Source organism: Felis catus, chromosome C1 (assembly GCF_018350175.1).
Source record: "Felis catus isolate Fca126 chromosome C1, F.catus_Fca126_mat1.0, whole genome shotgun sequence".
Lineage (NCBI taxonomy): Eukaryota > Metazoa > Chordata > Mammalia > Carnivora > Felidae > Felis > Felis catus.
In genome coordinates, this window is record NC_058375.1 from 156,397,829 (window position 1) to 156,424,925 (window position 27,097).

At 36.1% G+C, this 27,097-nt stretch overlaps 1 protein-coding gene and 1 pseudogene across 2 annotated transcripts in view; both read left to right on the forward strand.

The window, feature by feature from the left end:
* Positions 1–16,417, forward strand: part of LOC123379107 — a 49,291-nt pseudogene extending 32,874 nt beyond the window's left edge.
* Positions 10,093–27,097, forward strand: part of B3GALT1 (beta-1,3-galactosyltransferase 1) — a 344,112-nt gene continuing 327,107 nt past the window's right edge. For both annotated transcript variants that reach the window (XM_045033900.1, XM_023259425.2), the window contains exon 1: positions 10,093–10,188. The gene's annotated coding sequence lies outside the window, so the exon portion shown is untranslated. The remainder of the gene's footprint in view (positions 10,189–27,097) is intronic.

The window sequence follows — 27,097 nt, forward strand, 5'->3', positions numbered from 1 at the left end:
CACTAGAAGTGCATGTCTAACAAAATAATAGAGTGCATTACCGATTCCTCTGTGATGACCACTGCAGAGAAACTATTAGTCCCATTTGTCAATGTACTTTTGTGTCTAGTAACTTTAAAGAATGGATACTTGTGAACACTATTCAACATTTTAAAGATATTGTTTCTCCTCACGTACAGTCCATTGAATCATCAATTTTGAGTACCTCTATTTGTCCACCCTTGCCTTTTCAGTAAGCTGATTGAAAAGTAAACAACAAAAACACATTTTGAATGACAGACTAGAAAATACTAACAGTGTGTGAATGGAATTTGTAAGATCTATTTATTATTTCAAATACAATTGGTATTTTGTTACATTTTGGGTATTATGCAAGTTGGCCTAGAATATTAAAATATATACAACATAGATCTTCAGAATAGTAAAAATCTGCCTTGCAAGAAAAAGCTTAGAAGTCCAAAATAGTACGGTTCATGCCATTATAAGGAATTTCTTTACAACAGATAGATTTAGCAAGCTCTTTAAAAGCATAGTTTCAGATATTGTTTATAGTACTATATTTATGTAAAGGGGTTTGCTTTACCAATTCTAACTTCAACCTTCATTGACTGATCCCATGTTCCCAATCCTTTATAATCCTAAATACCACTACTCTTCTCCTTTCCAACTCCTTTAATTATTAAAATGGATGAAGAAAAAAGAAAAAAAAAGGGAAAGAGGAGAGCAAGAGGGGTTTTCCTTTAGGAAGAGCTACTGGTTTGCTCTGTGCTTTTGAGTCAATTCCACCAATTGTTACATAGGGGACTGAACAAGGTGATCTATAAAGCGTCCCTGCTCCAGATCTACAATGCTATGATGCCAAGTGGGGGCATGAAAATAAAAACTGTAAACAACAAATAAAAGCAAAGGGTAGTGTGGAACCAGCTTTCCAAAATTGTCACAAATGCTCAAGAACAACTTTTTAAATTAAGATTCAGCAGCAGTATTTTGTATTGCACACCTTTAAGTCCTAGGTGCACTATTAACTAGCTCTGAGACATTGGGCAGATCATCTAACTCCTTATAAACCACAATTTCCTACTTCTTACACTGTTAAATAAGAATAATGATATTACTATATAGGTGAGGATTCAGTAAGGTGATATAGGCTAAAATGTAGTACCAACTAAGTGTTATCCAGATGTGTATTGGCCATGATTAATTTATTCTTCAGTTACCTATTCACAAATATTCATATATATTTTACGTCAAAAATTATACCTAATACTGAGCCTCCACATTTAAATGTGGTCTGCCATGCATTTGTAGGATTGAAAAGTAAACTGATTAGCTTTTGTTTTAAAAATATATATGACTGAGAAGATATAACAAGTCACAGATTCAAGTGTGTAGAAGAAAACAACTTTTATTTATCTACTACTAAGTAAATGTAAGTCACCTCTCTGGTCCTTTTTTGATTGTTAGCAGATAATCTGATCTTGCCAGTGACTTGAGGTGACTTGCACCTCTTTTCTCAAATTCATTGACTTTTGGTTCACTTCAGGGTTTTGTATCACCACCTTTTTCTACCCCCCTGCCTTCTTCCCATTGAGTTCTTTTGTCTTGTCCTAGAATCAGGATATCTGATCTGTGGTTTCCTCTCTGTTTTCTGCAGTCTTGGTTGTCATTTGGCTTCTGTGCTGTAGGCATTGAAAACATGGAAGTTGTTCTGTGGGACCATAGGGTTCTGCCATTGAACACCCAGACTCTGTTTGGCTTTTGCTGACTTTGTGGTCCTCTACAATTTAGCAGTGTCCTCCACCTGACCCCTAGCTAGAGATATCCATCCTGCAAATTTTGTTTAGCTGTGGAATCCCCTCACATCAAGCTAGAGTAACATTCTAGGCTCACTGATTCCAACTTTTAACTCTCATTTGTTCCTCAGTCGTGGTCTTAAAAATTTCTTTTATTTCCTCCCTACCTTATGAGAGCTAAAGAAAGCTTGGGTAGGATTGGGGTCCATCTCAGTCCTTCTCTTTATTTAGATCTGCCTGGCTCACACTTCTACCTACTGCAGTCAGCTGGTTTGGTGAAGGGTAACTGCCAAGGTTATTTTCTTCTCAAGTTCCAGAGTAGATGTAGGGGAGTCAGCATGCAAGAGTTACTAAATATTTGGGGGAATTTCTGTCACCCAACCCTAGAATTTCAATCCCAACATAGTTGCAGGGAGTAAGGCCACCTATACTCTTTTTATTCTCCTTTCTCTATCTCTCCTTTTCTAGTCCAAAAAGGATTTTTTTTTTAATCACTTCTCTGTTTTATAGGAAAACTGCTCCAATGGCATCACTTCTTTTTCTTACACTTTCTCCAAGGCCTGAACCCTTGCTCCAGGATTTGGCTCTTGATATTTAAATCCAATCTTTTGGATTTTTTTTTTTTTTCTTTTAAAGCTGCTGGTACTTGCAATTCAAAGCCTTGGTTTTAAAGACTATTGTCTGCACGTTTACTTACAGAGGTCAAATTAATTGCTCAAAGGCCAAAAATGTGATTCTTTGTTCTCTCTGAATCAACCATATCCTGAGGCATAGAGAAAAGTACTCTTTGCCACTTAAATATAGTAGAAAAATAGAACTAAAAGAAATTGAAAAAACTCAATACTTAAATAGCAAAATACCTACTACAGAAAGAAATCCACAATGAAATAAAATAATAAGTATACTATATATTTATCTATGTTTGCCCAGCTCCATAAGGTAAAAGAAAATCAAAACAACAAATGTGCCATATATATGTGTGTGTTTTAGTTATGTGCATATATATATATATATAATATATATATATTATATATTACATATATTAACATGTTAATATATATAACATATATAATGTTTTTGAGCTGCACATGTTATCACTGACTCTGTTTTTAAAAATCTTTTTGGGGCACCTCGGTGTCTCAGTTGGTCAAGCATAAGACTCTTGATTTTGACTTAGGTCACAATCTCACAATTTGGGAGATCAAGCCCCGCATCAGGCTCTGTGCTGACAGCATGGAGCCTGCTTGGGATTCTCTCTCTCCCTCTCTCTCTTGCCCTTCCCTCATGCTCACTCACTTGTGCTTTCTCTCTCTCTCTCTCTCTCTCTCTCTCTCTCTCAAAATAAATAAACATTTAAAACAATATTTTAACATGAGCATACTATCTTGGTTTAATACTTCTAGCTATAAACATCATTAATTTATATATCGAATGCCTACTATATGCCAGGAACTAGGGATAAATAAGTGAAAAAGAACAATGGACATGTCCCTGATCTATTAAATGCTAAGAATTTCTCAGCCAACAAATAGACATCAAAAATCCTCAAGCTTACATCTCACACTGTGTAATCTCCGAAACTTTATCTTTCCAAGATGTTCAAAGCCACACCTAGAATCTTCACGTGTTCTGTCTGGTGGTAAAGTAAACCATATCTGGCATTTCATTCTCCATCACCACAGAGAGTACTGTTAGATCCCCAAAAGAGTTAACCCGAGGAACACAGTTTTAAGGCTGATTTCTAAAAAAGAAGAACCTTGTAAATGAATAGTATCAGAAAGAAACGTGCTTTTTGTTAATAATTACAACTTACTGTCCACCAATAGCTATCATTTCTCAAGATGCAACTGGTTTTTAGAAGACTAGAAAATGACTCCATCAGTTTATACGATAGAAATTTGATATATTTCCTTTCTTCTTGGATTTAAATTCATCTCTCTTTATAGTTCTTTGCTAGCAAGTAAAATAATCTCATAGTCAGATTCTATTATTGCTAAATTGAAATTAATAGTATATCAAAATTTGAGGAGTTGAATGGTATTTTACAGCTATACAAGGGAGATTTCATAGTTCCACTAGGACTGGTTGTTTTTTTTTTTTTGTTTGTTTTTTGTTTGTTTGTTTTTAACAATGACATTTATTTTAAGCCTTCTTTTTTCTTTTAGTACATAATCTGGTGGGAAGTCAGGATGAATTAAGGATGATCATGAGATTTCAGTAAATTAACTCTTTCAGGACACCAGAGCTTTATCTTTTAGACACTAAATATCCACAAGTACGAAATTTAAAATATACATTTTCCACAATCTTGTAGGTAGGTCAGTTCTTATTAAACTTGCATAATATAGAGAGTCTTTTTAAGGGAAAGGAAAAACAAGGACAAAAATCTTCTCTTTGAGCCCCAGTATTAAATCACGTTTATTACATTGTTACTTAAAAATATGCAAACCTAAAACCAGGCATAAACACTTTATGCTTATACCTCTTACAAAACATAACAAATAAAATACAAATCTACAAATGTGAGAATTTCAATTTCACAATATTGGTTTTTAATGTAGCAGGAAATGTTTTATTAAAATGAAATATTTGTTCACTATGTGAATATGGCATTGGCTTGCTACATAGAAGATTCTTATCCAGTATGACAGCATGGTGTGCAGTATAGTGACCATCCTTCTCATGTTTTGTTTGTGGAAACTCTCTTTGTACAGTGCCATCACTGGTTTTTTTTCTAGCTCTGTTTTTATTACAACTTCCTGGTGCCATTGTATTTACAAATATGAATGCTGGATTCATTGGAGAATATGTTGCTATTAAAATAGTGGTCTAGAAGACCCAGAAACCACTTGGATTATTTTTTGAATTACTGTGGGAAATCAAAACACAAACATAAAAAAATATTAAAGGATGATTTTTAGAAGGGCAAACTCAAAATTATAATACAAGTGTGAAAAAAATTTAAAAAATATTTCACTTAGTTATTAATGAGGAACTAATAAAATGTTATCACCTGGCTCAGTAGGGTATTCAGAATACCGCACATACATGGTCAAGTCAGGAATGTTGAAATGAATCTCCAAATAGATGGATATAAAGCTGGCCTTTTCCCCTAGGGTTGGAATAGAGAGAGAAATCAATTTTTTCTCCATTAAGAGGAATTTTCAGGTCTTTGGATAAGTATTATTTTAATTGTTATCAGTAATGTATAATTTACAGCTCTGTAAAATAGCTAAAATTGCCCTCCAAAAGAATTAGATAGCCAAGAAATATGTGCTAGATAATGTCTCCTTTCCATTAAAGATACTCAGTCTTCTTTTGGTCCATTCCAGTCTTTCACAATTTGTCCATCCAGTATGTTTAAGAGGAATATGCAGACTGTACAGAACCTATCTCTGTGGAAACCTTGGAGATCTTCTCAGCTCAGCTCTTCCTCTTGAGAAATGACTTCTAGCTATGAATGAATGCCCCATCATGAGCCTTTAGTCTTAAAGGAATTTGTAGCTCTCCCTTCAAATATAAACACTAAGCAGCTGTTTGGATGAATTCAGTGACTTCTAAGGGAAGAAGAATTATGATAACTAATCCCAAATCTTTTACATGTGGAAATTGTGCCCAAAGGCGGAGTTATAACGATAAGCCAAATCTTCAATAGGAATGATAGAGCTTTCTCTTTTTCCCTTCCTTCCTTCCTTCCTTCCTTCCTTCCTTCCTTCCTTCCTTCCTTCCTTCCTTCCTTCCTCCTTCCTCCCTCCCTCCCTCTTCCTTCCTTCCCTCCTTCTTCCTTCCTTCCCTCCTTCTTCCTTCCTTCCCTCCTTCTTCCTTCCTTCCCTCCTTCTTCCTTCCTTCCCTCCTTCTTCCTTCTTCCTTCCTTCCTTCCTTCCTTCCTTCCTTCCTTCCTTCCTTCCTTCCTTCCTTCCTTCCTTCCTTCCTTTTTGCTTTCTTTTGAGGGCAATTGGGCAGTTACCAAATACCAGGTATTGCATTAAGTATTATATATATATTATTTCATTAAATACCATAATAAGCCTATAGATATATGTATTTTATAAGTAAGAAAATTCTGCCTGAACTAACCCCATGTTAAAAATTAAAGAAAAGATTATTAGATGAAAAACAGGGCAAAACCAAATGTATATTTAATGAGATCTGCATTAGTAATTAGGAAAATATCTTAAGGACTTAGATGACACATGTTGTCCCCAAATTAGCTCAGTCAATATTTATGGAACACATCCTAGTCCTTCCCACCTCACCTGGGAAACTGAGTGCCCAACTTACTTTTTATTTTTTTTCAGAGCCCTGTGTATGCATTTGTCATAACACTTGCCAAATGAGATTAAATTATCTTTTTACATGTTTACATCTTCTTACCATCAATGGCTAAGCTATGAATTACTTTAGAGGAAAAGCCGTGTTTGATTCATATACCCCTAGTGACTTGCATAGTGACTGGCATATACTAGGAGGTAATATATACCTTTGAACTTACCTAAGGAATGCATATGTAATAAAGCCATTTCCTACAATTGAACCTCTAGAAAAATTGAGTCCTAATTACTAATTCTAAATGTTTCAGTGCTGTTCTATAGATTTTAGTACTTAATAAATCCATTAAATTTGGAGCTGCTTAGAATTTGCTCTAGGGACACATGGGAAGCATTGTCTTATGGGATACAAAGCCTGCAGGCTGAATGTCATGATGTGACATCTCTTTGAGAGTGGGGAAGGAAGCTGTGACAATGCAAAAACCATTAGAAATCATCTAGAACTTTGCACCACAATTATGTATCTATGGATTGAGATTGAGAAAGCTTTAAGTGCCAGTTTTTATAAGGTTCTTCAAATATCACAAACTCAACACCACGTTTTTTCCTTAAAGTATTTCTTAAAATACCAGTGACTATCAAAGAATGACTAAAGAACTGGGAACCCAGGGAGCTGATATTTACATTGGCAGGAAGAAAGAATGCAAACCAAACTAAAGTCAGATTGGTAGAGTAAAAATTAGAAAAGTAGAAGGAAAAATTACAAGAAAATATTCCATTGTGTTAATTATTATAATCATCAGCTATTTGGGGAATAAAAAACAAAACATGGGATTTAATAAAATGTACTACTTGGTCAAAATATTTACATTTCTTAAATATTTAATGTGTTAAGCCTACACAAACAGGAACCATAATTCCTAATTAACAATAGAGGATTTCTTTTGAATTTGTCACTGACCAGAGTTAGAAAGTAGTAAAAGTGTCATTCCACAGTTTGAACTACAAGCTCACAGTATTTTCTGTGGATACGTGGGATAGTTCTCATTTTTGAGAGAGTTAAGAGTTCCAGTTACTTTTGAGTTTTAGTGGCCATTTATGGTCCTTCCAGTAGAATGCAACCCAAATCCTAAATTGTCTGGTCAGAGACTGGGAAGGACAGTAGAAATCAGTGAGAGGCAATGTTGTGGATGCATGCTTGATTAAATACAAAACATTCATTATCCATCATGGCCTTGGTTTAAAGTACGCTTCTCATTCCGAGGCCAATTTTTGAATTACTCACTATTTCTAGTGTCTTACTATGAGGTTTCTCATAGAGCAATCTTTAAAAACTCATGGTGGTTTTCTTGTAGACATCTTCACAAAATAAACCACAGCATAGTCCTCCTTAACAGGCTTGGAAATTCAGTAATTATGTGGTTCATGTTTTATTTATTTGTTTTTAAATTATATTTTTTCATCTTTCTGATCTTATAAATGACTCCTCCCATTTTGGAAAGAACTTTGGACAAATAGGTTATAAAGACATGAAAAAGAGAAAGATGATTTTTATACCAGTTAGACAAAGGAATATTTTCACGTACTTTAAAAATTAGATTGTCCATAGAGAGACTTCATTTAAAATTGTGTTGGGGTGATGGTGAGGGAGATGTATTTACCTAAAAGTACTTTATATTGGAATGCTGGTCCATTCATGGTATACTTTGTTTGTGTATCAAATACTGTACCTGTCACAAGCTTGGATTTATTGTGCGTATGCATAGTGCTTGTTGTTGGGAAAGCCTGCAAATCCCTTGTTGGCAGCCGTCACCAGAAGTAGATGCACCTGTCTTCCCAGCTGGGATTTGCTCATGGGAAAGAGGGTCATTTAACACCATGTTATCCTCATGGACAGCTGTATCTATAAGTTGCCCTAGGGTATGGAAGACCTAAATTCTGTTTTACAAAAAGACTTCAATGTCCAAATGAAATTTGACATGAAAAGTATTTTGACGTTTTGATTCAGTAGATTTAGAGAATATTTAGGCTTGGTTTAATAGAAAAACATCATTTAGTTTGCTTTAGCCTGATCACTCTAACAGCTTTTAATGACTCAGTGAACACCAATATTTTCAGCTTAGCTTAGCTTGGGGTTTAGCATAAAATAGTTCATTCTGTTTTGATGCAAGCCCTTAGTTAAAATATGGTCCTTCTCTCAAAGCTACAACCATAACTCTTTGTTTTTGTCCATTTTAATTGTCTATTTTCCCCCAACAGGCCCTAAGCTCCATAATAGAGGCTGTGTCTCTTTTGCTAACCATTATTTTTTCTAGCACACTGCCACTGTGTTAACTCTGGATATATCCGTGCTTAATAAATCTTTGTTAAGTGGATACCTAAATGGAAGAATGAAGAATTGTTTTTCACTGGCCAGGAAGGCGGTAAAGACTTCTTCATAAAGACTAGGTGATTGAAATCATCCCAAAACTGAGAGGTCTCTTTGAGTCCCTTTGTTTTTCATTTTTTATTATGGTATTTACTTACAATAAAATGTAGGCTTTATGAGCACGGAGCCATAGAGGTTTTTCAATTGTGTCTACTTATATAATCACTAACCCCATCAAGACAGAGGATTCTTCCATTATCCCAGAAAGTTCCCTCATGCCATTTTTCAGTTAATCTCTCACAACCAGTGTTCTAATGATCACCATAGCCTCGTGTGTGTGTGTGTGTGTGTGTGTGTGTGTGTGCCTGTTCTAGAGCTTCATATAAGTATAATCATAACCAAATAAAGTATGTACTTTTTTTGTCTGTAATAAGATTAATAAGGAAGGGCTGTGTTATTTAAAAAAAAAACTGCTGTATGCCTCTCCTTGGAAGATTTATTGTCCTACCTTCCCACTCTCTAATCATTTGCTCTTAAGAATTTCAAAGGTATACAGAATAGGATTCCCAGAAGTAGAGTTCAGAAGTACCATCAAACTAATATCATTGTACTGTGTGCCTCCATAATCAGATCATTTAACAAATCAAGCCGATCAAGAGGGGCATATTTTAGAACTGGGAAGGCAGCCCGCCTTCCTGACTTCTCTGAGCTTTACACAGCACTGCACCATTGGTTTCGCTTATCCTCGAAAGAGTTCTGTGGGTAAACAACGTATGTGTAACAAGTTGGAGAGGTTAAGAAGGAGCTCCGAAATTAGATATTTCCACTAAAAGTCTCCTTTAAAATGTATTTTCAGTAACATGTAATTCTTTGTGGTGTAGAGGGTGGTGTTTGGGGTAGAGCTGCAAAGGAGGTTTGCAAAGAACTGTAGTCAGTTTGCAGGCAGTGGAAAGAGGCTTGCCAAGTAAAGCCGGCAGAAAATGGATTCATCGAATTAGAGCAGTCCATGATCAACTGCCAGAGCCGGCTTGTTTTCTTTGCTAGTTCCAAAAAAGAATGTCTGAAACTTTGTGGTGATGGAAGGCTATCTTATAGAACATGCTGGCAGAGCACACTTTTTCACTGGCTCAGGTCAATATTATTATAGACTTGATGGGGTACTTAGGGCTCTGGTAGAGATTTTTAGGTCAGAAAAAAAATTAGGCATAGGAGATTAGGGACCAAAATGTGTTAGTTTATTTCATACCAGAGTAGAGCAATAAAACAGTCTTAGCAAAGCCACAGACAGGACTGGCTAAGCCTAACAATTTTTAACTTTTCTTGCAGAAGCATTTGCTATTACTAATGAGACCAAAGAATCAAATTGTGATCTAGGGAAAGGAAGTAAATAATCATGAAAAATAGTTAATATGATGTTATAACAGAGAAAGATGCCATTTGAAGATGGATGTGGGGGAGATTATAAATGATTGAAAGCAAGTAAATTCCTTGTCCAAGTTAAATGTTCTGTAAATGCTGATTATTTTGTACAAGATGGTTGGATGCAAGATATGTGGCAATCATGAAATGGCAAAAGAGAATGTGAACTCAGAAAAGAGTGTTAATGTTAGCTGAAGTGCACCAAGGTTATTTATATATTTCTCTTGCCCCTCAGAGCTGGTAGAGACGCTTCAAGAACTGCTCAGTCCCGGAGTGGAGGGATTATGTGAAGACCCCAGTGCTTTACCCTGAGACCAAGTGCAGAGGTTTTCATTATAGGGTAAGAGCCGATTCCTACATTTGGTTTTGTAGTGCTTGAAAATTAATGAAACTGTGACATAAAATTGGGCAGTATTATCAGAAGTATGAGGATGCTCTGAATTTGATTTTAGCTTTGTAGTAGCTTAAGCCTTATACCTTTCATGTGAAGTATGTTGAGAAATAATTCCTTGGCAGATATTATCCTTATGTTTGAAACAGGATGATATGTAGAAACAATGGGAATTGCAAAGCACCAATCTGGCCATTTTAGATGAAAACATCTTTAGTGAAGATTCTCTTGTGAGCTGCTTCTCAGCCTTTTTCTTAGCATGCCTACGTAGAAGAGAATAATATTCTTGCGATACACCGCAGAGGCTGCTTACTACCAGAGACAACTCGCACCAATAAGCAGATCCAGAGCAACTCCACAGCTGAACAATTTGAATCTTAGGACATCTATAAACCATTATTTGGGGGAGCTCTGCTGGGGAACAATAGAAGTTTTCCTTTTTGAAAGTGCTAAATATCCCCAGCTTTGTAGGCGTCCAGGTGCTTGGAGTCTGGATTTAGAGGAGTTTTTCTTAGAGGAAAAAAAAAAAAAATAGGATACTTTGGATCCCAAATTTTCACAGGAAGGTAATTTGACCTAAAATTTGACCAGTATCCCTGATTTTGTGTCAAAAAAAAATGAACCTAAAATATTTTCTCCTTCTTTCTGTTAGTACAATGATAAAGAAGCTCTCTCCTAGAGAATCCACAGGTACATTTCAATTCTGGCAAGGCTCCTTGTTGTCCTAGAGCCCTGGGGAGGTTTACATAAGACAAAATCTGCCCTAAGAGTCACAAGTTTCCCCAAGAGTCTGAGATGTGTACAGCTTATGCCTCATTTCAATATTCAATCTAGTCTGGGTAAGTCCTGTTAGTTGTCTTAGTAGTCATTTAAAAAATGATTATGTGTTCATTAGTTTTGGGGCCTGATTCAAACCCAGACTGAATACTGCAGAATTATAGGTTTCAGGCTAATGGGACCTGGATACTCTCTGGTATTTCTTCTGTGCCTTATTCCAGTATCATCACAGGTATCAACATAATTATTATCTCAAGAATAAATGACAACAACAGGGATGTCCAGTGGTATCACTGTGAAAGACTGGCATAAAATAGCCTTTGGTCACAATTCTAGAAGTTGTCTTATCTTACCAGGATTTTTGTCTTGTTTTGATTTGGTTTATTTTGATATTATAACCTTGGTGTATTGGGTCTTGCTTTAAAAAAAAATTGGTAAACAACTTTTTTTTAGAGTTTTAGGTTTACAGCCAAATTAATTGAAAGCTATGGAGAGTTCCTATGTATCCTACCCCAAAACACACATAATTCTTAATATCTTGTATAAGCATTGTACACTTGTTATGATTAATGAACTAGTATTGGTAGGTACATTATTATTAAAATCCATTACGTATGAGTTCACTCTTTGTATTGTACATTCTTTGGTTTTGAAAAATGTGTAATGACATATTTCCATCGTTACTGTGTCATGTAGTATCCCATACAGTACTGGACACTGCATTATACAAAAAATACAGAGTATTTTGACCACCCTAAAAATTTCATGTGCTTTCCCTCCCCTCACATCCTGGCAACCTCTGATCGTTCTCCTACCTCCAGAATTTTGCCTTTTCAAGAATGTCAGAATCATACAGAAGATAGGCTTTCAGACTGGCTTCTTTCACTTAGTAATATCTCACTTAGCTTTTAAGTTTCCTTCATGTCTTTTTGTGGCTAGATAGCTCATTTTTTATTGCTGAATAATATTCCATTGTATGAAATATACCATAGTTTGTCTATCCATTTGCTTCCAGAAGAATGTCTAGGTTTCTTCTAAGTTTGATAGTTATGAAAAAGCTGCTCTTAACATTTCTCTGCAGACGTTTGCATGGACATAAGTTTTCAACTCATTTGGGTATATGTCAAGGAGTGTGATTACTGGACCATGTGGTATGAGTAACTTGAGTTCTGTAAGAAATCTCCATACTGTCTGGCTATATATCATTTTGCATTCAAAATGATGAGAATGCCTGTTGCTTTACATCCTTACCAGAATTTGGGGTTGTCAATGTTTTGAATTTTAGCTATTCTAGTTAAGTGAGTAGTGTTTTCTCGTTGTCTTAGATTTTTAACACAATTAGTTACACAAGATCATAACTGCCCAGAATACTCTGAACACTTAGCCACTAGAAATTTCTTCAGTATTTACTTGACAATGAAAATTATTAAGAATATGGGTTTTCCCCTGGTAACATCGACTGTGACAGTACATTTTTATGAGAGAAGTATGTGTGTACACCTAAGTGTATATTTATGTGTGTCTCTGTATACCTACTATTCTCTATTATACAAAGAAGGAATAATAGGCAAAGACTTTTCTAATAATACACCCTTAAAATGAAAATATGCAGAGTAAATCAAAGATAGTTTCCAAAAATGAAATATGAGTATTCTATAGATCCTGATATTAGAACAGACCATGCTCGATGTTATTTAAAGCTAACTCTCTGACAATGGTAAGCTGTTTCTAATTAGGCATTCCTAATTTTTGTATTCAGTTAAATTCAGCCATGTAGATATATCTATAGGAAGGAATTCTTTATTGCCCTTTCAAGTTGTAGTAATTTTTCTGTATGCTTGGTGCATGTTTCTCCTTTAAATTTGATTATATTGCTTTGTAAGTATGCTTGATGTGATAAACTTCCATTCTAGAGGACTACTTTCTCAAACATAAGGACTACTTCTCTCATAATTCTATCTTTAAAACATAGCACAATGCCTGTGTTAAAGAAAAAAATTTCATGACACTTTATTAAAGATCGTAAGGAAGACTTTATTCAAGAGAGACTATGGCAGTGGAGTTTTTCCAAAGGGGAGAGAGATGGACCTCAATCCCCAATACAACATGGATAAGTAGAAATTTATAGCCAAGGATCAGGGTGGGGATCAGGGGATGGAAAAGTACCAGGCTAGGGGAATTCTCCATAGACTGACTCAACAGGATTCTTACTGAAGGCAGGCCAGGATGATAAGATATGGAATGCGGAGAATGAGAAATTTGATCTAATATCAAGATACCAAGGGAAGAGTATTTTCACTGAACTGATAGCAGAATTCTTGCTAAAATTCCACTAAACAGGTCAAAGAGAGAACCCAAGGTCAGAGCTCAGTTGAGAAGAGGATTCAGAGGACCCTGACACAGATTTGGTCCAGGAGAGAGTCTTTGTCACCTGACACATAGTAGAATTTTAGTGAACATGTATGATGTTGTTATATAGATGGCTATCCACCACATACTATAGAAATCAATTAACAAAGTCCTAAAGACACAAGGCAAGCATTGTAATTTAAGGAACAAAGAGGGAAATCACTTTAAATGATGTAAATAATCCTGTGTAATGTTCAAAACTAAGCTATTAAACAAAGCATGGATTTGGCTAAAAAATAAAACAACTAATATACATGAGCAGTTTCTATGTACAAAACACAATCTCAATGGTAACAGAAATGCGAAGATAAAGTAGACATGTTCTTTCTAAAAACGATGCACTCTAGTGGAGGAGAGATGGGGGAGAGGGGTAGGGGAATTGTTTTGTATTAGTGATCACAGATTATATATATATATAAATTTTATAGAGAAATAGAATAAAATGTATCTTAAATCTAGGATGTACTTTAAGTTGGACTGTACTTTAATTCTAGGTTACAAATTCATTGATATCATATTATATGGAAGCCTGGTTTTCTAAACATCAGTATACATAAAAATTACCTTGAGCTTTTATATAAATTTCATTCTCTTAAGCCCCTCACCTCAATATCTGAGAAATTTGAAGGATCAGTGATTTTTCACTTTTAATGAGTACCCCAGTTTATTCTATTACAAAGACCTGTAAGCCATGCTTTAAAGAACACTGATCTGTACCATTTACAGTTTTCCTCCCTGTAGTGTGGTTGATGTTAAAAAGTACCCCCTGAGAATAAAGTGATAGGGAGACCAGCCCAAATATAGGAACCAAGAGAATGTGCCAACAAGATTAACTTCATGGCCTCTTACAATGGTGTAGTTGAAGGAAGATTGTGCTACTAAGTCTGAAAGTGAGAAAACAAACTAATTGGAGAGACCAGCACAAAAATTGTGTTTAAGATTAGAAAGTTTCAAAAAGACTGAAATGTGTATTTAGTAAATGGAATGAATATTTTCTAAATAAAATATAGTGTAATCACATCACTAATGAATGAGTTATTTCAAAGGTATGAGTTACAATATTTATAATTATAAGGGGAATAATAAATACCCAAGAGTCCAAAAGTGGGGGAATGATTGAGTTACTTAGTATCACTGTCCCAATGTAATATTTTCACTGCTTTAAAGAATATTACAGGAAGTATCTAACAATGTTGTATCAAAAGAAAAATGAGAGTTGATATGATTGTTTCCCAGAAAATACATATGTATATGTGGTAAAATTACAGGTGTCTTGAATTCTAAATCTTTTCTTAGATATTATATGGTATTCACAAAATCAAATGCTAGAATCTAACACCTAGATGAAGTGGATCAATAAAATCTGGAATCAGAAGCCTTTGGTCATGAATTTTTAATAGTTAGTAGTTTTTTTTTTCCTTTTGGCTGGGCTCACCATCTGCCAGTAATTTGCTGAAATGACTGCTGCAAAGGGGAGAGGAGAGGCACCCTCTGTTTGTTCTCTAAGCCCTTTTAGAAAACATGGAGTGATTCCTTTGGCCACATACATGCCAATCTACAAGAAAGATGATACTGTAGACATCAGGGGAATGGCACTGTTTAAAAAGGAACCCCCCATGGATGTTACCATGCCAAGACTGGGAGAATCTACATTGTCACCCATAATGCTGTTGTCATTGTTGTAAACAACAAGTTAAGGACAAGACTCTTGCCAAGAGAATTAATGTACATATTGAGAGTATTAAGCACTCTAAGAGTATGGATAGCTTCCTGAAGTGTGTGAAGGAAAATGATTAGAAAAAGAGGAAGCCAAGGAGAAAGGCACTTGGGTTCAGTTGAAGTCCCAGCCTGCTCCTTCCAGAGAGGCACACTTTGTAAGAACCAATGGAAAGGAAAGGAGTCTGAGCTGCTGGAACCCATTCTCTATGAATTCATGGCTTGATAAGTGACAAAAATATAAACAATCCCTGGACTATGAAAATATTTCTCTAGTTGGATAGAAGTGTAGTATCCCCTCCCCCAAATAAATATTTAACCATAAATAAATAAATAAATAAATAAATAAATAAATAAATAAATAAATAATTTTTAAGTAAAAAGGTATTTTGAGATTATGTTACCATTAAGCTCTAGCAGTGATACCCACATCTGGCTGATTAATGGAATCATTTGGGGGACTTTTTGAAAATATCAATTTCTTAGAATCTAGACAAGTGATTCAGTTTCTGCAGATCTGAATTTTTCAAATGCTGTATTGATAGCCTTATTGATTATCAAATGTTGTCAACCACTGTTGTGGGGAAGACAGTTTTATGCCTCCAAGAATTTCTGCAATAATCAATATATGACAAAAAATATAAGTAAAAAATAATGCAAAAGTCTAGAATGTGTAATGTTTATAACATAGTAAATAAAGTAGAAGTTAAGACAAGGGGAAGAATAGCCCCTTGTTATTAGGAGGAGGATTACCTGGGAGGGCCTTCTTGAACAAGAACCTCATAAGCATTGGTGGCAAAGGTAGAGTAAATGCTGCAGAAATTATCCTCATCTTAGTAACCCTCATGTTAGGATGAGGGGTGATGACACAATGAAACACTTAGACATGTCAGTAACACAGTGGGCCCATTTGGGGATGCCAACTCTTTCACCAGTCCAAAGTGTAAGCCCTACATCCTTTCCCTTGAGGCCCAGGTCCCTTTCCAGGCTTTTCCTCCCAAGTTGGATCCTGGTTCTGGGGCAAGGGGTGCCTCCTGGTTGAAGAGGTTTTCAGTACTTTGGGATGGGAAGGCATGTGGAGTCTATAAATCATTCTTTTTCAAGTGGGGGAAAGGCATATCAGTATATTATGGAAAGACAAAATATTTATTACTTATGTTTATTAAAAGGAATTATGGGTGTACCTAGGTGGCTCAGTCAGTTGAGTGACCCTTTGTTTCAGCTCAGGTTGTGATTTCACAGTTCATGGGTTTGAACCCTGCATAGGGCTCCTCACTAACAGTGTGGAGCCTGCTTGGGATTTCTCTCTCCCTCTCCCTCTCTCTCTCTCTCTCTCTCTCTCTCTCTCTCTCTCTCTCTCTCTCTCTCCCCCTCTCAGCTTGCTCTCTCTGTCTCTCTCTGTCTCAAATAAATAAATAAATAAATAAATATTAAAAATAAAAAAAAAAGAATTATGACTTCTAAAAGACAGAGAATCAGTCACAGAGTAAGTTGAACTTGAACCTTTACAAATAGATATGATTCCCTCCCCACCCCCGCCAAACATGAAAGGTAGAGGTGAGAAGCATTTCAGTGATGGGACCACATATGCCTAAATCTGCCAAATGTCTTTCTTCTGTAGACTCAATTTCTTCTTTAATACAAATGCCATTGTTTACACTCACATTCTTCTAACTTATGTTGCCTAAACTGATAGTAAATTAGTTTTATGCCACATAGGACCCAAGAGTAGGAGGTCAACAAATACTTCTTAAAGAAAAAATGCCAATAGCAGCTTGACTCGAGTGGACCAAGGAATGGCGTAAGTGAGGCCGGACATGATTGGTAGTCATACTAAGCAGGGTGTCAAGTTCCAGAATAAGGAATTTTGACTTGGCCTTATAGTGAAGGTTTCTGAAAATGATAATGAGAAGATAAATGTGGGTTTTGAAGAAGAAAATCAGCCAACAGTAAAGAAGATGGATTAAAGAGAGGAGGAACAGGAAATGCAATTAGCATGCTAATTAGCTAATTACCACAAGAGGAAACCTGGACTAGGCTGTTGGCAGTGAAAAGAAAAAGAAAGTAGAAGATAAGAGCAAAGTTTTTCAGCTCAATTAGAGTGATATTGATTGATCACCTACTAAGTGCCAATCACTGTTCTAGGCCACTGGGACATCAGTGAACAAAATGGAGCATATATTCTATCTGGAAAACAAGCATAAGGAGCAATAACTAATACATATAATAAGTAATGTATATTATTACATATCATTGGAAATTTTAAATGTTATAGAAAAATAAAAATCTGAGCAGAGTGAAGGGGGTAGGGGCAGCAGTTTGCAATATTACATAGGATAGTCAGGGGAAGAAGCCTCACTGAGAAGGAGCAAAGGTTTGAGGAAGGTGAGTGAGGCAGTACCCTGAGGGAAGAGCCTTTCAGGCAGAAGGAAAAGGAAGGGCAAAGACCCTAAAGTGGGGATGTGCTGCTAATATCCACATTTTGAATTTAAAAATCTATCCCTTGGCAAGATGCTCAATTGTACCAATTACCAACTACTGAAATGGGGGATTTTGCTGCAGGAAAGAATCTTCTTGCTTTGCAGTGCTGCTTCAGGCCAAATTGGATTACATTTCAAAAGGACAAAAGAAATAGAAGAGTGAATTAAGGAGTCAGCCTTGGGCCATGCCCATAGTTAAAGTCAGTGGGAGAAAATAAAGGACATAGAAGTCAAAGAGAAGCCAGAATCTCATTTGTTCCTTATAGCTGATTAAAGAGGGCTTGGCTAAGAAAAGGAGACTCCCAGATGCCAAATGTTGTAAAAAGATTAAGGGAGAATACAGATTACAGAAACAAAAAAAACAGTGGGGTTGAGAAAAGAGGTGTTGGGGTTATGAAGGCCATTGATGACCCAAGAGAGAGCAGTTTCAGTTGATTGAGAGCACAGTTTTATGAAATGCTCATCTAGTCATGTTGCCTATACCAAGAACAATGGAAAATCTGTGCTGTTAAGAATGAGTAGTATCCTAGACAGGTTATCAACAATCCATTAAAGATATTTTAATAATGTTTTGAAATCTATCTTTGATAAAAAGTGTTGACAACTTTGAGAGAGTAAAATGAAATGTGTTAGGCTTCAAACTGAGGATGTATGCAACTTCTCTTTACCCCTTTGCTCTTCCCTTCTGCTCTGATTTTTAACAAGGCACAAGGCACAAGGCACAATATTGACATGTTAAAGAAGTCTCCACATACTGGGGTTGGGTAATGTTGCAGTATTGATCAGTTTGCAGAAATTCTCTGGACTGGGGCACCTGGGTGGCTCAGTCCATTAAGTGTTGGACTCTTGATTTCAGCTCCGGTCATGATCTCACGGTTTGTGGAATTGAACTCCTTGTCAGACTCTTCGCTGACAGCATGGAACCTGCTTGGGATTTTCTCCCGCCCTCTTCTCCCTCTCTCTCTCCCTGCCCCTTCCCCCACTCACATGCTTTCTAATTCCCCTCCCCACCTCTCCAAATAAATAAATAAGCATAAAAAAAAAAAAGAAAAGAAATTCTCTGGCCTGAAGTATAGTTTTCTTCAGGTCATCACCAAAGCTTGTATTTTATTAATGTATCAACTCAAGTCTTTTTCTAGCACATGGTGATGTTCTGGTTTCAAAGGCTTACAGAGACATATGGTTATCCTAGAGTTAAGAGTGGAACCTGTCATTATTTGGTAGCAAAATAGCTCCCTTAAAGTTCATACAAATTAAAACATAGCAGGGGCGCCTGGGTGGCGCAGTCGGTTAAACGTCCGACTTCAGCCAGGTCACGATCTCGCGGTCCGTGAGTTCGAGCCCCGCATCAGGCTCTGGGCTGATGGTTCAGACCCTGGAGCCTGTTTCCGACTCTGTGTCTCCCTCTCTCTCTGCCCCTCCCCCGTTCATGCTCTGTCTCTCTCTGTCCCAAAAATAAATAAAAACGTTGGAAAAAAAAATTCAAATTAAAACATAGCAATAAATAACCTGGGTGGCTCAAGTGGTTGAGCATCAAACTTCAGCCCAGTCATGATCTCACAGTTCATGAGTTTGAGCCCCACATGGGGCTCAGCACAGAGCCTGCTTTGGATCCTCTGTCCCCTTCTCTATGCTTCTGCCTGACTTGCGCTCTCTCTCATTCTTTCAAAAATAAATAAACATTAAAACAATTTTTCAAAAAACAAAACAAAAATAACAACAACAAAAAACATAGCAATAAATAAATAGCACTCAGTTAAGCGTCTGACTCTTGATTTTGGCTCAGGTCATGATCTCATGGGTTTGTGAGTTCAAGGCCTGCCTAGGGCTACACACTGACAATGTGGAACCTGCATGGGATTCTGTCTCTCCCTCTCTCTCTCTCTGCTCCTTCCTGGTTCATTCTCTCTCTCAAAATAAATAAATAATTAAAAACATTTAAAAAAAAAACCAAAAAATAAAACATCACAATAAATAATGACTCAATATACTTCTATTTAGAATGTCAATAACAAAATGTATAGGAGTCAGGGATTTATAAAATTGGTACATTCAACCATGTTTCCTGCTTCTTGTGCTATGACCTAGAATTCACTTTTTAAAACATCTTTTTTTGTGTTATGTAGTGAATCTATCAGGAAAAAGGGCTTTGAAAGCAGTAGGATATTAGACATTTAAAGACTGGAAAAACATCTAAATATAAGAAAAGGGATAGACTTGTCATTCCAGAAAACAAATAGGGAAAGTATGTTAAAATTGATGTGATAGGTCATGGAGATTATTTGGAATTTCAGGATTTATGGTAAGGAAATTTCTGGAGATCAGATTCACATTTAAGGTCAGTCTCTTTGCCCTTATTCTCTTCTTGCCTCTTCCTTCTAGATTCCCATCATTCTCCCCCTATTAAAACAGGATCCTGCTCAGGAAAGGATCCACTGTCACAGTCTTTTATAACTTCCTATGAATTTAAATCCGTGTGTTACTTCTCCCATGTGTATTCACATTTTATTTTCTTAATGTTTATTTATTTTGAGAGAGAGCATGTGAGCAGAGAAGAGGAGAAAGAGAGAGGAAGAGAGAAAATCCCAAGCAGGCTCTGCATGGTAAGTGCAGGGCCCCACTCAGGATTCCATCTCATGAACCATGAGATCATGCCCTGACATGAAATCAAGTCAGATGCCCAATAGTCTGAGCCACCCAGGTGCCCCATATTTACACTTTATTTTTATTTTATTTTATTTTTTTAATTTTTTAATGTTTTTAATTTATTTTTGAGAGAGAGAGAGACAGAGCATTAGGGGGGAGGAACAGAGAGAGGGAGACACAGAATCCTTAACAGGCTCCAGGTTGTGAGCTGTCAGCACAGAGCCTGCTGTGGGGCTCAAACTCATGAACCATGAGATCATGACTTGAGCCAAAGGCAGACACTTAAATGGGCCACCCAAGCACCCCACCCCCACCCCATAGTTGCATTTTTAAAAAAATGTTTATTTATTTATTTTGAGAGAAAGCATGAGCACACATGCACCTGCATGAGGGGCGTGGGGCAGAGAGAATCCCAAGCAAGCTCTGCACTATCAGCATGAAGCTCTATGCAAGGCTCGATCCCACCAACCCTGAGATCATAACCTGAGCCAAGATCAAGAGTCTGATGCTTAACAACTGAGTCACCCACGCACCCTGGTAGTTGCATTGTTAAATATATTTTCTTTTTGCTGGCAATTTATAGTAAAGGAACTGTGTAGTTCCCATAATTGCAACATGATGAGATTCTCATTGCTTCTAATTAACCTGCCTTTTTCTTTCTCAACTCCACAATTAATTTGGCTAAATTGGTTAGCAAACAAAAAAATGTAACTACACTAGCTGCATGTTGCTTTTACTGTGGACTGTTTGGTACTTCCATTGTGTTTCACATGAGAAAAATCTTAAGGTCTAGATTTTATATTCTGTGATAAAAATCACTACTTTGTCCTTGAAGGCATTGTCTCAGAAATGATTTTTTAAAAGATAGCACTATTGGTTTCATTTCTGGGAAGAGAAAAACATCAGTCAGAGTAGTAGTAAAATAGTAATCTAGTACGTTTGGTATTATGAGACTCAAGGATTTTGCAATAAAATGAAATCTTTACTGAAGAAAAATTGGCATATTTTGTTAAGAGGAAGAGACTTGAATTGCTATATTTGACTGCAAATCTGGCAACACTAGAAGTAGTTACTTAGAAGTAAAAGTTTTCCTAAAGCTTTTTATTTGAATTAGTTATTGTAATTGCATCAATAACAGAATTCTTAATTTTTACAAGCACAGAAGTATGCATAGGTTTTTTTAATCCTGTAATATCCCCAAATACTTAAGACATGTGCTTTATAGGAACAGAGTGTCAAAAGTTCAGAAATAACAGAAGTAAAACCAATGAATTACCAAAGTAGTAATTAGTACAAGTTTATTGTGCACACACCAAAAATTTTGCAAACTGGAAGCCTTCAAAGCAAAGTGTGGAATGAGGCTCAGGAGCGTATTGTTATAAAGCAATTCATATAGTGAGAAAGCAGTGACTTTATTCTTGACAGTGATTAGTTATAATGTTAGGATTTTCTTAAACAATAAGGAATTCGTCAGTGGTTACCTCACTATCTACCTTGAGAAATAGTTTAAAATTTGCTTATGATTTCCAGAGGCAGAAGGAAGAAATGATCCAGGTCAAGTTCATCTTGTGAAATAAGCTAAATAAAGCTTTGCTTATGTGACTGAACTGGTTTTGGCTGCCCAGGAAATCTTCAAGGTTCATCTGTTGTTTTGATTATAACAAATCCCACTTTTGGTTATTCTCTCAGCAGGCTAAGAATATGACTAAGCAGTATAGCAGTATTTTGGTTACTACCATTGATGTAGTCAGACTGAAGAATCACATGTCAGTGTTTGCATTCATCAGGCCAGAGGGCCTTGTAACCACAGGATTCATCATTTGTGTGATTATTGTTGATTTGATCTAGTTGTCTGATCCTGATGAACACCATTTGGCATGTGATTGACTGACAACAGGCTTTTAAGACCCTCAAGGCAATACAGTGCACCAGAGAGGTCTATATGGTGACTATAAGAAGAAAAATAGCCAAGGATTAAAAAATTCACTGGAGGACAGCTTCTCATGAGCCAAGATTTAACCAGTTAAGTGTTTCAAGTAGGTTATAATTTAAGTTATTTACATAGGCACAACGTGATGTGTTAGCAAACATCCTTATGCTTACTTAGGACAGGATGAATATTGAGGATGCTTAATTTTAGGAGACGGTGTTGTGGGTGAGCTTCCACCTAAATTAGGTGGAATATATGAGATGAACAATCAGGTAATTTAATGAGAGGGTTTTTATGGAAACAAAAGAGAAACACAGCTTAATAGTTTGAACAATTTATAAGTTTCTGAGTTTGGGAACCAGCCAGTTGAGATTTCCGTATACGGGATTCTAAAGCATCCTCAGATACAGTGAGAGCAAGCAGGGACAATCTGACAGATTTTCCTGGTTTGCAGTGTGAATGTGTCTGATGATCTTTCTGAGTGTCCACATAGCAACAGGCATGAAGATGGTCCACACATCCACTGGAGTGGTGATTTCTCAGGAGTTTATATCAAGTTGTCCAGCTTTAGCTTGCGTGACTTCAAGAAAAAGATAGTTTTAGTTTCATAGTGATTCCAAATCTTAAGAATGGGAGAAAACTGGAAATGTTAGTCTGAAAAATTCTAACCAAATATTAGAGGAAACTAAAAGAATTCAGGACCCAATCCAGTTTATGGGTAGAAAACAAAACCTCAAAAACATTAACAGCACTAGGATCTGATACCCACAAAAATGTATTACTGAAATATAATTTTTCTCTCTATAATCATCCCCATTTCCTTCAAAGATAACCACAGTAAGACTAATTTGTTTGCAAACTAATTCTGATTTCAATAAACTTGGCCCGGTTATTTACCAAAGTGTAGCAAGAACAGTGGTTGGCCATATAGTTCTTTTGTTTTTTTAAAGTTTATTTATTTATTTTGAGAAGAAGGGTGGGGACAGAGAGCAAGGGAGAGAGAGAATCCCAAGCAGACTGCACACCCAGTGCAGAGCCTGCTGTGGGGCTCAACTTCATGACCATAAGACTGAGATCATGACCTGAGCTGAAATCAAGAGTCAGATGCTTAACAGACTGAGCCAACAGATGTCCAAACCATATAGTTCTTTTAAAAATTTTCTTCAGGGGCGCCTGGGTGGCGCAGTCAGTTAAGCGTCCGACTTCAGCCAGGTCATGATCTCGCGGTCCGTGAGTTCGAGCCCCGCATCAGGCTCTGGGCTGATGGCGCAGAGCCTGGAGCCTGTTTCCGATTCTGTGTCTCCCTCTCTCTCTGCCCCTCCCCCGTTCATGCTCTGCCTCTCTCTGTCCCAAAAATAAATAAATGTTGAAAAAAAAATTAAAAAAAAAATTTCTTTAATGTTTATTTATTCTTGAGATAGATAAAGAGCATAAACAGGGGAGGGTCAGAGAGAGGAAGACACACAGTCTGAAGCAGGCTCCAGGCTCCGAGCTTTCAGCACAGAGCCTAACGCAGGGCTCAAACTCAGACTGTGAGATCATGACCTGAGCTGAAGTCAGATGCTTAACCAACTGAGCCACCCAGGTGCCCCCATATAGTTCTTCTAAATGTGCTTTGCTGGACCTTTTCATAGGGTATCTCAGATTAGACTTTCAAAAGCCTTTCAAGGCTAGGAAGCCAAGCCAAGGATTTGTCTTTGAATTCAAAGAATCAACTATAGCAATAACTTGTGAGTGACAAAAGAGCCATGGTTAAAGAGCCATGGTTAAAGATCTGGTGAGAGTTCACACACACACACACACACACACACACACACACACACACAATGTTGACAAGGAAGTTTGTTTTTTTGTGTGTGTGTGATTTACAATATTTTAAGGTAATAGCTGGAATTATGACTAAAAACATATCAATTTTTAAGGAATTTATATAAAAATTTAACTTACTTATTTTAATGATATATGTCCCATATAAATATGATCTAAGAAGGTTAAACATTACTTGTTATTTGACAATGTTCCCCATGAAATTTAATATATCAAGTTTAAATAAACTAACTTTTCTTTTTTTAAATTTCATTCAGATATGATTTGAGGAGGTTTAAATGTCAAAAGATTTTTTTTAATGTCAAAAGATTTAAAATACTTGATCAAATAGTATCATAAGTCTCTGTGAGACAACACTTCATTATCCATTCACCTCAAAAGTGAACTTAAAAGATGTCAGAGGCAAATACAAAGTTACATGGTTATATAACTAGTATGTACAACTATTGAATTTAACTCCATTAATGGAGAAGATTCTGGGTTTTTCTTTAAGAAAACCAGGACCTGACAAAGACAACATGAAGCACAGGGAATTATTTTCATAAGACACAGAATCTTTGTTTCCTAGGCAGAGTACATTCAAGGTAAAGAAAAATCTTTGTTTATAATTTCTTATTAAGATCAACTGATGATCTAAAGCAAACTTTGTCATTTTAAAGGAGAGAAGCAAGTTATAATTTTGCACCAGTATTCTTTTGATATTAAAAGTACCCCCCTTCTTTTTTTTTTTTACCTTGTTAACATAAATGTATTCCAATCTTAGCTTGACTACATATAAAATTCCTTTCTGAAGATTTCTTTTTCACAAACCTACAATTTTCTGTATCCATTCAGCTGTTGTCCTATCTTTTCTTTTTCTGGAACAATTATATTACTTTAGGACAAAATTACTTTCTTTTGTCCTTTACAAAAAACCAAAAACATTCCATGTCCTTCATATCTTTTCTTACCCCTCCAAAATTCTATTTTCCTTATCCACTTTTCATATTCAGTCATTTTCTTTTATCCTTATTACTTCTAGTAGTTTTAATTACATATATTAATTAAAATTCTAATCTCCTAGAATCCTTAATGCCTAGTGAAAACTAAGAAGTAAGCAGTTGTGGACTGGCAAATTTATAATTACATTTCATAATTTCTAAAAGTATATTCTTCCTCATAGTAAATTTTTCGGTGTGGCACAAAACATGTTTATTAATAGACCCAAATATCTGTTGTCTCTCTAAAAATTAAAAAGCCAAAAGATGAACTTATGTTTATTATTTAATGTTTTTCTTACTTGGAAATTATTTAGGTATTCAATGAATATTCTTTATTTAGTTTAACTTAGTATCAACTTTTATTTGCATTTATTTAAATTAATTGGTTTTAACAGTTATGTTTGGGTTAGACATTGAACAGCTAACTGTTACATTAAGTAACTTTTCTTGTTGACCAATTTTGAAGAACTAGAGATACCCTGAGCTTATTGGATTAGTAAAACTAGGTAGAAAAAGTTGTATGTTTGCATTACATTTAATATTTACAACTCTCAAGACATTCCTGTTTTTATTAAACCACAAACTTAAACTAGTTTTTATTTGTCAAAGATTATCCCAGATCATTTACACTTGAAAAACGTGTGGGTTAGTTTCTGTATTTCTGGGAATTTTAGGAGTACTTAATTTTTATAAGTGCTTGTTTTTCTTTAAGCCAATTAAATTGATCTCCTTACAAATTAGTTTTGGCAATATCCAGAGTTTGAAAAATATCACATATTTACAACATACATCAGGTGGCCCAAGTTACGGTTACCTGCTCAGATGGCCAAAGAGATTTTCCTGAAGGCTTTTTATTTGCACGCTGCAAGGATCCTTTTAAAGCTATTTTCAAAGTAATTTTGTCTATTAGAAGCTTTTAAACACCAATCAAAGAATGCACTCCAGTGCCTCTAAGAAGTTTGGAATCCTCTTTTTTGAGGATGCCTCTTAAGGTGCACTTATCTAAGTTAATGTTTCTCCAACATGGCTACTACAGTTCCCAAAGCTCCTACAATTTCCAAAAACACACAAGATCCTGGACCATAGACCAGGTTGAACCCATCTCTGCCTTAAGATTCCCTAAGTCATCTTAACTACGAGGGGCCTTGTTTTCTAACAATTGTTCCAAAACACAGGGAATCATGTGTTTTTCCTCCTTTTGAAAAGAATAGGACAAAGAAGCTTTATTAAGCAAAATATGGATATGCACAATAAAGTCAGAGAGCTCAAAAGGCAAAGAGAGCAGTACTGGGATCCAAGAGAGATTTATTCTCAAAACCAGGGTTAGTAAGAAAGCAGTGAGCTCAGCAAGCTCTGTAGGTACAGCACCTGTTTGTTTACAGGCCTTGGAGTCATTAGGCATCTTCTTTGGATCCTACGTGTGATGCCATGGCATGCCAAAAGTTTAGAAATAATAGAAGTAAAACCAGTGAACCACCAAAGTAGTAATTTGTACAAGTTTATTGTGCACACACCAAGAAGATAATTTGCAAACTGGCAGCCCCACAGACCAAAATGTGGAATGAGGCTCAGGGGAATATTGTTATAAAGCAATTTATGTAGTGAGAAAGCAGCAACTGCTTATTCTTCACAATGATTGGTTATAATAGTAGAATTTTCTTAAATGATAGGGAATTGGTCAGTGGTTACTTCATATCAACCTTGAGAAACAGTTTAAGTTTTGCTTATGATTTCCAGAGGAATAAGCAAGAAATGACCCAGGTCAAGTTAGTCTTATGAAATAAGATAAATTAGGCTTTGTTTGTGTGACTAACTGGTTTTGTCTGACCAAAGGATTGTCAAGGTTAATCTCCATTTGTTTTTAATTTTCACAGGAGTAATAGGGAAAATAAAATAAACATCTCAAAACTCTATATTAAAAGATGAAAGAAATTATGTTTTCCCTTCCCCTGCAAAGAGCAGCACAAGAACAATTTGGGTGGAAAAATAAGTGAACCAAGTGAGAATGCATGACTGGCTTGGAACCTGGAGATACCTTAGTTAAATTCACTTATCTGCCCTACTACTAGAGTAGTTTAAGTAAAATCTTGGGG